The sequence below is a fragment of the Amblyomma mixtum genome, chromosome 2, assembly GCF_055824585.1.
Source record: "Amblyomma mixtum isolate Tamu chromosome 2, ASM5582458v1, whole genome shotgun sequence".
In the NCBI taxonomy this organism is placed as follows: Eukaryota; Metazoa; Arthropoda; class Arachnida; order Ixodida; family Ixodidae; genus Amblyomma; species Amblyomma mixtum.
This window is the reverse complement of record NC_143013.1, coordinates 216738634-216753835: the sequence shown is the minus strand read 5'-3', so window position 1 is coordinate 216753835 and position 15202 is coordinate 216738634.

Genomic DNA, 15202 nt, shown 5'->3' with positions numbered 1-15202 from the left:
GGGTGCACGGGTAGCTCTATGTTTTACTGTGCATTTATTAAGGCTTTTCAACGTGGCTCCATTACTTCAGGCAGTGAATGATGGTATGAGGATTTAAGTACAGTAAATAAGCATTACTTTTATGACATCGCTAAACTCGTTTTAAGATCTGATGACGAAACTACACGAACTTATAGAATTCTTTTCATTCTTATAAATTCAACTGTGACAAAGCAAAATCAAGCGCAAAAACACTTTACACTTCACCCTTACGTTGGAGGACTCATCACACAAAAGCGCCAAAAATGCAATGAGAACAATTGAAGCTATGTAATGAATTCAAACTTATGTTCGCGAAATCAGCGAACATAAGAAAGTGGATGAACTGAAGATCCTCGAAAAACAAATATACATCGACTAAGCAACTGGAGAACTAAAAAAACTCGGAGAAAAGGTTTCCTCCTAACAGCAATCTCTTTCCTGGTCATCGCTGAGACAGCGCTATTCATGACTCGGGATACGTTTCGAAGGCGGGGGCTCCATCCCCAGTCTCTCAGATGGCAGGTTCTCTCAGATCATCAATAGCAGTTTACCAATATCCCTCAAGAGAAAAGTATACAACTGCTGTATCTTACCGGTACTCACCTATGGGAGAGAAACTTGGAGGCTAAAACAGAATACTCAGCTTAAGTTAAGGACAACGCAGCGATCTCTGGAAAGAAAAATGATAGGTGTAACGTTAAGAGATCGCAAGCGGGCGGAGTGGGTGAGGAAACAAAGGCGGGTTAATAATATCCTAGTCAAAATCAAGAGAAAGAAATGAGCTTGGGTAGGGTATGTAATGCGTTTGTATCAGCTATGCACCCTGGCCAATCCAGCGCCGTGGCTATGTGCCATTAAACCTGAGAACATCATCATCATCATGTAAGGCGAAGGCAAGATAACCGCTGGTCCTTAAAGGTAACGGACTGGATTTCGAGAAAAGGCAAGCGTAGCAGGGGGCTGCAGAAAGTTATGTGGGCGGATGAGATTTAAAATTTTGCGGGAATACTGTGGCCGCAACCGGCGAAGACCGGGTTAATTGGAGAGACATGGGAGAGGCCTTTGCCATGCTGTGGGCGTAGTCAGGCTGATGATTATGGTGATGTTGCTATTTTTCCGTAATTAGCGGGAAAACATGTCTGCGTATTTCCAAGCGAGAACCGCCCAGTTCAGTTGAATAAGCAGTCGTTGCGGTTAAGGCCAATATGCTTACCTGTAACTGCTTGCCTTGTTCCCTTTGACTATGCTTACCTTGCTTCGACGACACAGTGCAGTCTGTAATTATGCCCAATTTTGTACCTAAAGTCTCAAATCTGACACTCCTGAGATTAACGGTGCCTCAGGCTGCGCTGCAACCGTCTGCAAATGTTCCGAACGAAACATATTCGTCCGGAATGTGGCAAGAATTTTTGTAGAGATTTTCATGACAATTTACGAGCATTAATAATGTAGCATGGATATTTTCATACAGTTTACAAAAGCTTTATGAAAGTTGCGGGTCATGTGATACAAAGGTTTCTTGCTCGAGCCGTTTGTACTTAAAATTGCCTTGAATAGATGGCGCTGCTGTGTTTACGGTTTCCTTTTACATGATTTTAATTCCCGAGACTTCCCCTTGGCATGTTTGTGGCAGAAATTAGCTTTATTGCTTAACTTCATGTAAATAGTAATATATATATATATATATATAGTGGCAACTATTTTCCGTCCGTAGGATCTACACGATCTGCAAGATTTCTACTCCGTGCCTCAAACTCGGAACCAAAGGCGTACCCTTGCACGTGAGGTACGCTCTGGCTATTTATTCACCAGTCTATATAGCATTCTATTCAGGAAAGACTGCTTTACACTTGATCAAAAGCATATCATCCAGAGAAGGAGGGGTCGGAACCTACAAGTGAGAGATTTTGTAGTTTCCGTACTGCAACCCAAAATACTGTTTTCAAATCGTGCCTGTGCGCTTACTGCATGACAGTGGATGTCGTGGAAGGTATATATTCCACCACAATATACATCATGGCGAAGTTGCCAAAATTTACAGCCATTCCCTTTTTCCAGGAATAAGCACAGCTTACTAGCTGAACTTAATAAACAGTGAGAGGCAAGAAAACACCTAAACAGAAATCATATTATGCACGGGGTAGCCATATGCAATAGTGGGCAGATATAAGCAATGCAATGGGCAGATATAACAAAAATGAAAAGAAGACGAAATAACTATTTCGTAAAGACACGAAGAAAACTGCGTTCTTGGCAAGAGAACATGCTGAGAAGGAACTTTTCAGGAAGATGTAAACAGAAGAAGGCGATCTTTGTTTCCGCTCACTAAACCAGACGTGTAAGGGCAGGTTCTTCGATGCGTGGTCTAGGTACTGCATACCGCTTCGGAATCCACGTCACATCGTAAAGGCGAAGGAGCTGCTAGCCATCGCAGCGGCCGGAGTGGCCGTCGCAACGGGCTGATGCTCCGTCGGACGGTGCGCTGTCCTGGCGATCCTCGGCAGCCCCGTGTTCGCTGCGGCCGTGGTCGCCGCATCTTCCAGACTCGCCACGTCCTTCACCACCACAGGCTGAGGTGGCTGACGAAGAATTGAAATGTTTAGCTCGACCGAAGAGGCAAAATAACTTTAATTACTGAAAGGCAATTGTTTTCGCCCGTTTACCGCTTTTCTAAAGCTAGCAGTAAGTTTACTCATTTTATATGGATTATTTTCTGCAATACACTGTACTCTTTCCCGACCCAGAAACATTCACACACGCTTATGCACCTTTCAAAGGCAAGCACTATTTGATATCTGGATACAAATGAAGTCCCACTAATATCTCACACAAGGTGTTGGAAATAAAGCATAAGCATGGAGCTCGTTCCGATATTAAAGAAAGCTGTTGAATCAGATAATCCAATATTTTTATTATGCGGCCCAGAGGAGCTCCAGCAGTAGTGCATGTTAATAAGAACATTCGCAGGAAAAAGCCGCCGCCAGAGTTTTCAGGCATCTTGTCCTGAAGTTTTCTCCGAATAGAAATAGATGACTCCATAGGCGCCTGCGCGACAATGAGTTCTAATAATTTTCTACTGGACCTAGATAACACAGAAGAATGACTTGAAAGCGTTTCATGCTAATAATTCATTTGTAGTTAGGACAGATAAGCACCTAGAGGGCTTAGAAAGTTGGCTGCGATAATCAAATTGCTACAGGTACATAACCGCACACCTTCTAGAGTAAAGCAGTGAAGGCTTACTTCGCTGACATTATAGCTAAGACACAAATCCGCCCTTTTTTTTAACACATCGCATGGACCTTAATTTAAACAATCATTTCGATTGGTCGCCAGTATGTCATCCTCTACGTTAGCCGCGCACATAGCCGACATGCTCTATATTTTCGGTGCCTTAAACTACAATGGCTCGCTACCAAAAACCGATAATAGCCAAATTACGATGACATGTTCTTAAATTTCCCGACACCGCGCAAGGATGCCTCTCCTCTGTGTTAAAACGCAAAACCTAATGATAACTGGTTTGGTTTATGGGGTTTAACGTCCCAAAGCGACTAAGGCTATGAGAGACGCCGTAGTGGAGGGCTCCGGAAATTTCGACCACCTGGGGTTCTTTAACGTGCACTGACATCGCACAGTACACGGGCCTCTAGAATTTCTCCTCCAAAGAAATTCCAACCGCCGCGGCCGGGATCGAACCCACGTCTTTCGGGTCAGTAGCCGAGCACCATAGCCACTGAGCCACCGCGGCGGCTTAATGATAACTATTTTTTTTTTCGCGGTGCTGTTCATAATTGTGTCGGAATATTGTTTTTGCGCTTACCTGTGTTGGTGGAGTTGTGTGCATCGCGCAAGAGGCGGCGCAAGCTGTCTGTGTTGTGAATGCCTGTGAGTCCGCATCAAATAAGACACATGAGTACAGGAGGGAATGTTGCGCACTTCATGAATTACGCTTTGGTGTGTAAGTCGGTAGTCGTAAAACACGGGGTTTATATTCCGCTTTAAGACCTTCCTAGCGCAGGACAACTGTTAGGCGTCAAAATTTGTAGTTTTGATCGATAAAGCGTGTTCTAAAGCCAGGCTGAAAAGAAAGCTTAATGTTGCTTCCGGCTCTGCACTTTTGACGGCGTAATCGGGCACAACGCGGCACGAGCTGGAAGTAAGAGCGTGATGTGAAACAGAATATCTTCAAAACGCGCAATAGTTAGAAGGTGCTGTCTCTATATATTGATTTGATATCTAATCTTTTCTTTCTTCACACTCGCTTTCGAGATAAAAATTATATTTCGTATACTCACTTGACATGAGAACTGCGCATATGGCCAGTGCCACCAGGAAAGCCTTGGAGTGCATGTTTACAAAGATGGACCACCTGTGAAAACGTGCGTGTAATATCAGCTGGAGTGTGTTGTATATAAGATGTAGCTAAATATCTTTTTAATGCACGAACACTGTATATTCAAGCAGTGTAAAAGCCGAGGTTTTGCTCATCGAATTAGGAAACGCATTAAAAAGAAGAGCGCTTTTCCTAGACATATACCTGTAAATCGCCAGAAGAGGAGCGCTCTTTGATTGACTGATGCCAGTTCTCTGAATCTATACATTGATGTGATCATGTTGCTGTAAAACTCTAATCGCCAGCACGGGCAATATGCCAGAAAGCCTTTTGGAAAGAGATTATTCTACTTACGACTTGCTTCTTGCGGAAGAAAAAGGCGCAATACTGGAGTTGCACGTACATTTCTCGCGTTTTTGTACTGGTTTGCAGGATCCGTGGAGCAGAAAAATGAGCATAAATAAAGCGGAAAGTAAGCAACCTATAAAAAGCGACCAGTGATCTACGTAGGAATCAAACGCATCATAAAATATTGGACTTTCTGCACTCTGGTTGGTTAGCGCTGTGTGTAAAACAAGGTCTGAGTGAACCCACTGTGTCGGCGCACTTGCCAGCTGTTATATGAAAAGCTTATTCATAGGTTCGTAACAGTCACTTTGAATGCAGTACCGAGAGGAAAAACAGGAAAGGAATTAAAAGCCGCATTTCGAACAGTCTTGAATGCAGATTTTTTTTTATTTATGGACTGCGTATTAAAAACTTTTACATAGAATCATGACTAAGTCAGGTTACGTTCATTTTCTTGATCTCTCTTTATGGATAGGAGCGCCAGCCTTTTCAGTAGCATGGAATCGTTGAAATCCAAGAGCGGGTTTGAAATTGGGGTGTTCGTGCTTTTTCCAACCATGTAAGTTATTGCAATCAAATGCTGAAGCATACAATCAGGCGAAGCAACTAATTTCGGTGCCGAAGACTCGCTTGCTACCTACACTGCTTTCAAGATTTTTAATAATGTCTATGGAACGATAGAAAAGGTCTTAAAGCACACGATGCAGAACTTTTGGTGTCTACGTCATAATCGAGTGTCATTGTACAAATAACATTAACTTCAGGAAAGCTGTAGCAGATTGCAGAACGTCTCGCACACGATGGTAGCCGCACTCCAGCATTTTGGTTGCTAACTTTGATGCCTCCTTCGACCGCCTTTTACCGCTGTTTCTCTCTGAGCTTAGCAGCGTGGTTAGCCTCTCCGGATGCTCTCACAGCTTAAGTAGGCGCCACCATGAGCAATTTCTCTTTAAAATATTGAGCGCTCGCGCTGTCGATCGCTCGCCGATTTTGGAGCTCATGTGCCAGGGCGTTAAGCCGCTTGTATTTAATGAGCTTGGAAGCGGACCGATTTACTCTGTTTGACGTGCCACTGCGCTCCGTCACTTTCTTCTGCCTTATTGTCGCGTACGCCTTCCTTTACCGCCTTCTAACGTTCGTGTGGAGCTGCATGAAGCCACCATTAGCGACATATATGAGCCAGGCTATTCATGACTCACTGGGCTTCACGGCACATTCACGCCTGCAGCAGTGCTGCCGCAGAGCACTTCGATCCAAACAACGAAAGCAAGACAGCGCCCTACAATCTCCCATTTAGAATATACAGCGTGTTTTACCTAATTATTTACACAATTTTTAAAAATAGGCTTTTCCGATTAGAAGAGCGCTGTTTTCGGCGTAGCATTGTGAGGGGTATAGTGCATCAGAATACAGCTCAGAAGTGATAACTTGATTTGAAGAAAATAGCGCCACAGCATGCAAACCACGAAAAGACAAGGACGAGACACGTGGTTTGCATGCTCTGGCGCTATTTTCTTCAAATCAAGTGTGCACCAACTCGCCCAAAAAGAAGTGTTAATGAAGTGATAACTAGAAGGTTTGATAACTAATATTGAGTACTTAGCTTTTAATCTATTACGGTCAGGCTCCCGAATTATCCAGAGGCGCGTAGCCTACCGTAAGTTATATCCGTATGACCTATCAGAATTTCGAAAACACAGTTACGCTCTGAGCTCTGGCTCCAGAAATTTGGCTACATCGCGCCAAAGTACTCGAGCTTTCGATGCAAAGCAATCTCTTTAATGCACGTAACTCCTCAAAATAACCAATTTTGTTGGGCAGCAGCACTGATGGTTGCTGAGTTTTCGATATTATAAAAACCGATACGAATATTACTTTCGAAGGGCTACGCACCTCTCAATAATAAAGGAGCCTTAACGTAATAGAAACAATTTAACTCTTGAGTACTAGTTAACCAACCTTGTGGTTAGTAAGTCTTATGTTCTACACTGCTGACAATGCCATGCTGCAAAAAGCGCTCTTGCAACTAAAAAAACCTATTATTAAAAATTGTGTAAAATTTTATGTGAAACTTAATGTAAAGTCTTAGGAGGTGAACGGTGGTTCGAGACGTCGGGTAACGAAGATCATATTTTGCGCACTCCACTGATCAACGAACATGCACTGGTAGCGCCCGTGCCATCTTTATTACCTTCTGCTTCGCATGCTCTACCCTGCCACCGCAAGGTGTAGCCACTACACGTAGTGAAAACGAAACTGTAACAATATGACGCTTAATAATCCTGCAACAAATATATTTTTTTTCATGCGGATTCCACCTCTCCGTTTCGGATAATTTTGCGGCGGCGTTGAGGCTATTACGCAAAATGAGCGCCCGCCCTGTACTAGCAGCGGGCAGGTGAAGACCCAGCGAGTGAAACTTCGTGTGCTTGGATTGCGTATGTCATCTTGTTCGCAACACATCGAGAGAAGCAACTAGTCATGACGATGCATATTAAGCAGCCTGCGCCAGCTCAGAGTCGCGGCGGGTGTCATCTGATGGAATGGCATTTTGGCGCAGCATTGGCGCAGCATTGGCGCAGCATTGGCGCAGCATTGGCGCAGCATTGGCGCATTTAATAAAAACCAATGATTTGTCGCAGCGCTGCACGTAGCAAGGCGCCTACCGCAGCATATACAGAACTATTTTGTTTCGTTTCCTTCGCTGATACTAAATGCTTTTAAAATTTACTCATGCACCATACAAGTATTGAAAACACACGAAACAGTTTTTCTTCTTTTTTTTTACTGTCCCAAACTCAGAGTGTAGCCCTCTTTTGACTGTAACTAATACAAATATTCTAGCAAAAGCTAGTTGCAATACTGAAGCACAAGAGCATTGGCAATGTTTAAAACCTCAGCTGAACCAAATCGGTGCCTACTTTGGCTGCCGAAAGAATTCCCGCTCATAATAGTTAGTTTATTGAAAACAACTGTAAACATACTGTCGCTGATGGCAAGAGTCCGTAGTGTGTTCAGCCTTGCTAAAATCATTTTTAGTAATGTAGTAGAATAACAGGGCATGACAGCAAGCGCAGATTACAGAACAGTGTTGGGGAAGGCAAAATTTGTTGCTTCCTCCCAAAACGACAAACAACGACTGCATTGTTAGGCAAATTTATTCAGGCTTTTTCATTAACCTAAAGTCGCTGCATTGCGTTGACCGACAATTGCACAGCACGAGCTCTTTGCCATGAAACCGCCAGCGCATATGATAAAGATGTAGGCTCATAACCATATAGAAGCACATGTGCGACTAGAGAAGAACATTAAAAACTGCATGACTAACTGTTCTATGTTAACTCTTGAGTCACAAGTACAAGGACAAGATATACAAAAGCTCCCAGGTCAGTGTCGCATCCAGCGAGCCACAAATGGGACGTAATATCGCGCGCAGTATGAGTTCCAACACGCATCAGGTGGTAAGAGCTGATGCCATGACCAAATGTGAGTCGGGCGCTGCTGCAAAGTCCTGTATATAGCTTCCGACCAGCATGCCCGCGTGCCTGGTGATGCGCAGCACGGCTTATTAATTTTCTGTCAAACGCAGACCAATAAAAGGTGGCCGCCAGAGTATTGCAGGTCATTATGGTTGCGTCGGGACGTGATCGCGCGTAATATATTTTGTACCTCGAACTTAAAGAAATACTGCACTAAATTTCGACTTTATCAAATCGCTGAAATTGGATTCAAAATTTGTGATTATCTAAAGTGGCAGTCTTTCCCTGCTGAAAAAAGTTGTATGATGCAATAAACTCACACACTTTGTCATACAAATATAACAGACTTATCATACAAATCATAGCACATGATCATACGCATGTCATACATTTCTGTAAAATCATGCAGTCATAATAGAGATGTCATAGAATATCGTACAAATTGTATAATATATCATTAAAATTGTATCATATTCTATGATGAAGCCTGTGTGAGGCTATTACAATATAAAACATTTTTTTCAGCAGGGTTATTTCATGTAACCTTGCACGGATCACGTTATTTGGTAGGGTTTTGTGCGCGCCCGCCAAATGCCGTCCGGCCAGGTGAGAAGTGTGCGTGACGTCACACGTCTCGCGGTGGCCTGCTCCAGTCGCCCCGTGCTGGCATCGGTTCAGCTGTCGCGCCTGGAAGCTCAGAGTTGGTGGCATGGAAACGTGAAACAGATCGATCATCTAGAAAGTGGCAGTGGAAGTAACGATTATATCATTCAGATATAGAAATGACCATAGACTAGAGTTACGGCTACGAACCCGCTGCCTTATCGAGTGACGACGATTAAAATGAGCCTGGAGGATGACATATCGCCCACGCGCGCCCCCCGCAGTTGTAGCTGTGCATATTATAATCTATTTTGATATGACCCAGACAAGTTTTCCTGAATTTTTCCTTTGCCGAAGGTGTCGAGCCATAACCTTCGTTCATTGCTCCAGCCACGTAAAAACAGCAGCCGCGGCGCCGGGATGGGGCGGGAAGGTGGGGTTGAGGGAGATTTGAAATAGGATTTATACAACACGCAAACAGCACGAACAGCCGAGTGAGTGCTCGATATATAAAAGCGGTCAACTTACTTGCATCGGCATAGCGAAAAAAAGTATGCAGCACGCAGTTTTTTGGCTGGAGAATTGATACTACGCTCCCGGACTTGCGTGCGTTACACCCATGAACGGCATCTGTAGCGCGATTCACGTGTTATTAGCCTCTTAGTAAATTGCCAACGTTGTTACTGTGTGATCGTCTTGGGATTGGACGAAGAACCGCACCGCTAGGTTATTTCTAATATTTAAGCTTGCTTGCATGAAAACAGTTTTACAGTGCATATTTATTTTTCTGCCCGTTCAAGCGTACATATATATTGCCTACCGGCTGATTGATTGCTGAAGGTACTGGTAATTCGGAATAAGCGAGACGAGCGTTTATAATGTGTATTTCTGTTCCGCCTCACATCCCAGATGATTTTTCGTTGGAGGTTGTTGAATCAGGGAGAAACGGGAACCGGTGAAAATATTTCCGAACTGTCTTTTCACAAGGAAAATACACCTGTAACAAATGCTGTCATGTATTTAGCATTCATATTCTCCGTTTTACGCGTACTAACATGCGCTACCTAGTGCACATTTTTTTCAGTAAACTCCAATCTTACAAGTTATCTGTATGTTTCATGCAGTTTAGGTCCCCTTTTCACTAAATCGTGGCTGTCATGCTTTCGGTTCTCCTCTTTCTGGGCAATCTTGCCGCCTAGTATTGCGAAGTGGCGTACAGCTGACCTCTAAGACGACGATGTAGCGCTTGCCCTGTATAGATTATCGGCCGCCATTACCACTATGTCCACGACAACAACAACAACCACTTTCTCGGTCTTCAAGAATGTCTCCCTCACAAGAATATGTGAGATTATGTACGGCAAAGCGTCAGGTTTGAGCCACTGTCGTTTCAGTGGCAAGATGAGGGTTCGCAACAGGGAAAGATTTATGTCGGAGTCGTTGTCGATTAAATTGCCGCGATAAAAGTTCGGACCTAGAAGGTTTGTCGCGAAGGTAAACTGTGCCCCGCGGATTCATTATTCAGAGCTTAGCATCTTTTGAGAAGGCATGACACGGCGATCCGCTTCGCCCGCCGCAATATTGTTACAGCATTTAGTGGCATAATACTCTGGCATCTCCTCACCTCGCTGGTCTGGCAGGCGCGTATAAAAGTTGGCTGTGATCTAGCTCTGGTGAACCCTAGCTGAATTGCGAAAGCAACTGTGCGCGTTGTCTCTTCCTCGCTTCGTTCTTTTGTTGTTGCCTCTGTTTCGCGCTTTCCATAACGATCAGAATCCACGGAGGCAAAGCGCATCTATATATGCCCCCCGCGAGGCCACACCTCCCGTCCCTCTACCCCAGCGGAGAACGTCTGGTGGTGGCGACTACTTTTTAATGAACTAAAGGAGAGTTTGCAGGCCGGAAATGGCCCTTTACATACGTGGAGTCCTTAATCTGGGACCCCGCTGGACGAGGCTGCTACTCGCGCCCGTTGGACTAGAGCCCTTTGAGACTCCAGCCCCGAGAAGTTGAGCAGGACTGCCTCCCATGCCTCTCAGGAAGGGGAAGGAATGGGAGGAAGGGAAGGATTCTTCTGACAAGCCCAAACCATGTGGAAGGTATCGGATTCTTCCCCACAGTGAGGGCAGCGCCCGTCAATTTTGGGGTCTAATTGTATCGCTTTTGCAGGATACAACAAAGTGTTGGTCTGCAGGCGTCTCAGAGTTCGCTCATCGGCTTTACTCAGGCCCTTAGCAGGGACCGGGAAAAGCCGATGGCGTTCGCAATAGTCGTCCAGAATATCCCTGTACCGCAGAAGCGGTTGCACAATCTATGAGCCCGGAGAGCCTGGATGAGGTTCCCGGTAGGTAAAATTTATCAGAACCTTCCACGTACCTCCACTTCTGCTTAACTGCCACGACGTGTTTTTCCCGACTTTCCCTTAAACAGCCCCCAACGCAGGAGCATTGACCCTGCAACCATGTGTGTACATCCGCCAGGGTGACATGACTCAACGCCTGCTGCCACGTGCGGAGACGAGCGTCTGCCATTCAACCGGGCCTCGTTCTTTTGTCAACTGCGCGGGTGACGCCGCTGCAGGTGTTCGCCTTTGGGCGTTTCCTTGAAACAAGATATGGGATCCACCTGGCCGGAAAGGACACTTCCGGGTGACTCAGCCGAGGAAGACGACGAAGGGTGGAACGCCCTTAAGGAGTACCCGCAAGAAGTCCCTACGATTGGTCGAAAAAGGCGGGAACACTCGGGAGGGACTATTTAAAGCGCTCGACCGGTTCATCGAGAAGCTATTTCCCTCAGCGATTCCCTGAGACTCTCCTCAGCTTATACCCTGTTTGTCATTGTTTGTAAATAATTTTTGTAAATATGTGATTACAGTTTTTCCTTTGCTTCTCCTACTCCCTGTCTCCTCCCCACGTTCCTTCCTCCGTTGGCACAGCGGCGGTGCTCCTGGACCCGATGCCTGGTGGAACACGCTACTAGCCCGACAAAACATCTCAGACGTTTACACGGCGGAGCGGTACAGACAAAGAAAAATGTCCCAAACCTAGCGTTATGATAGTTAGGAAGGCAAGCGTAGGGCTATGAGGACAAGTTACCTACAGCTTAGTCGCGAAGATTTCGATAAAAGAATATACTTCTGCGCAACTGGTGGAAATCAGTCCATAAGTATTGGCTGCAACTGAAAAACACATCATACCAGTCATGCGTTTATCTCCAAGTGCGACAGGAGGCTGAAGGGCTGACGGAAAGATGAAGCAAGGAAAGCGCGTTCAAACAACTTTGTAGGAAATACGCAAGATGGGCTGCTATCATGTTTTATAAATCTGAAAAATGATCTAGATGACCATTCTCGCTATGAAAGGCCAAGTGCTCGAAATTAACGTTTGCTGCCGTAGCGTGCAGTAGAAATGAGAACAGTGTAGTGTAGGACGTCTTCGAAGGCGCTGCGTCGTGAACGGCTAGCGGTACGTCTCGGTTGAGTCCAGAGGCAGCGATCGGTCCCAGAGGCAGCGATCGGTCCCAGCGGCAGCGATCAGTGGTTGGTTGGTTGGCCTCGAGTAGAATGGCACATACCCACTACGGGGGAGTGGCCAAGACACAGGCGGTGAACTGTTGGAATGATTAGGCACACGCACGAGCATCGGCGCCGCTGTCTTCGTCCTCTTCTTCCCTACACCAGCCGCCCAAGGTTCGGGAGCCGAAGGCCTGTCTTACAACTGCCCCCGGGCGAAAAGGCGCCATCCTGGCGGCCTAGGGAGATGTGACGACGGCGGGGTCGTAGTATGGTTTGAGGCGGTCGGTGTGAACAATTTCATGGCCTCAGCGACGATGATCAGTAGACGGTGTAAGGGGTTCGATGAGGTAATTGACGGGGGATATCTGCTTAAGAATGCGGTAGGGGCCCTGGTACTTGCTGAGAAGTTTGAAGGAAAGGCCGGGACTTGAAGGAACCCAGAGCCAGACCAAAGAGTCAGGAAGATAAGTGGGAAGTAGTGCAGAGGGATCACGGGTGCTTTTCTGCTGCTACTGGGAGTGTGAAGTGAAAGACCGGGCAAGCTGGCGGTATTCTTCGGCATAAGTGGCGGCTTCAGAAAGAGTCGTAAATTCAGAAGCATCAGGGCGGTAAGGGAGAACGATGTCCATTGTGCAAGAAGGCTCACGGTCGTAGAGGAGAAAGTATGGAGAGAATCCGGTGGTGGCTTAAGTAGCGGAGTTATAAGCATAGGTGACGAAAGAAAGAACGCGGTCCCAGTTGCAGTGATCGGAAGCCACATACATGGCCAGCATGTCGCCGAGAGTGCGGTTAAAACACTCAACCAGGCCATTTGTCTGCGGATGGTAGGCAGAGATGGTGCGGTGAACGATGTTGCATTCCCGAAGGAGAGCTTCGACAGCTTCAGACAGAAAGGCTGGAACTCTATCACTCAGCAACTCTTTGGGAGCACCATGGCGAAGAACGATGCGATGGAGGATGAAGGATGCAATTTCGTGGGCTGTACCAGATGGCAAAGGTGATGTTTCGGTGTACCGGGTAAGATGATCGATGGCGACGACGATCCAGCTGTTGCCGGCTGATGTGCTGGGAAGAGGGCCGTAGAGGTCGATGCCAACACGCTCGAAGGGCTGCGCTGGGCAAGGCAGCGCTTGCAAAGGAGCGGCGGGTTGGCGAAGTGGGTTTTTTCGGCGCTGGCATGCGGGGCACGACTGAACGAACTTGCGCACATAACGGTACATCCCACGCCAGTAGTACCGATGTCGTTGGCGGGTGAAGGTCTTCAAGAAGCCGGCATGAGCACACTGGGGATCATCGTGGTAGGAAGAGCAAATGAAGGAGCGCAGATGGGTCGGAATGACAAGCAGCCACTTGCGACCATCCGGAGGGTAGTTCCGACGGTAAAGAAGCTCGTCTCTGATGGCGAAATGGTGGGACTGACGACGCAGAGCACGGGAAGGAGGTCGAGGCGATTGGCCAGATAAGAAATCCATGAGGCAAGCGATCCATGGGTATTTGCGTTGCTCGGAAGCCATATCAGCGGGCTCAAAAGTCAAAGAATACAGGGCGCAGATAGAAGACGCTGCCTCAGACGGCAAAGGGGAACGTGAGAGGGCATGAGCATCCGAATGTTTACGGCCGGAACGATAGACCACGCGGATGTCGTACTCTTGAAGCCGCAGAGCCCAGCGCACCAGTCGACCAGAGGGATCTTTCAAAGACGACAACTAGCAGAGGGCGTGGTGATCGGTGACAAAGTCAAAAGGGCGCCCGTACAAGTAAGGGCGGAAGTTGACTATCGCCCACAGGATGGCTAAACACTCATTCTCAGTGACAGAATAGTTCGCTTCAGCTGTTGTGAGTGTCCGGCTGGCGTAAGCGACAACATATTCGTCAAAGCCAGGCTTGCGCTGCGCGAGGACTGCACCGAGGCCGACGTCACTGGCATCGGTGTGGAGTTCCGTCGGAGAACGAGGGTCGAAATGGCGCAGAATTGGCGGAGTGGTCAAGAGGCGACGGAGTGTCGTAAAGGCTTCATCACAAACTGGCGACCACGCCGAAAGGTCGTGGCCGGAAAGGAGCTTGGTCAGAGGGTCGATGATAGTGGCGAAGTTCCGGACAAAGCGGCGGAAATAGGAGCAGAGGCCCACGAAGCTGCGCAGGTCTTTTACAGAAGTCGGTTTCGGAAATTCTGCTACAGCTCGCAACTTTGCCGGCTCCGGGAGAACGCCATCCTTGGACACGACATGTCCGAGAATGGGGAGCTGTCGAGCTCCGAAGCGGCAAATTGAGTTGGAGGCCAGCGTCGGCCAGGCAGCGAAGAACAGTCTCAAGGCGCGGGAGGTGAGACGAAAAATCCGGCGAAAATATCACAACGTCATCTAAGTAACAAAGGCATATGTGCCACTTAAGCCCGCGGAGTAGGTTGTCCATCATGCGCTCGAATATGGCGGGGGAATTGCAGAGGCCGAAGGGCATGACATTAAATTCATATAGCCCGTCGGGTGTGACGAATGCAGTTTTTGGGCGATCGGCCTCTGCCATCGGCACCTGCCAGTAACCAGAGCGCAAGTCCAATGAAGAGAAGAACTCAGCGCCATGCAGGCAGTCGAGGGCGTCGTCTATACGAGGGAGAGGGTAAACGTCCTTGCGTGTAATCTTGTTCAGACGACGGTAGTCAACGCAGAACCGGATGGAACCGTCGTTTTTCTTAACAAGGACCACCGGCGATGCCCACGGGCTTTGCGACGGCTGTATCACGTGGCGCTTGAGCATGTCGGTAACCTGTTCGTCAAAGATGCGGCGCTCAGCGGCTGACACGCGATACGGACGTTGGCGCAAAGTGGCATGTGTGTCAGTGTCAATACAGTGGGTAACGGTGGTTGCGCGGCCCAATGATGTTTGCTGGTAGTCAAACGAAGC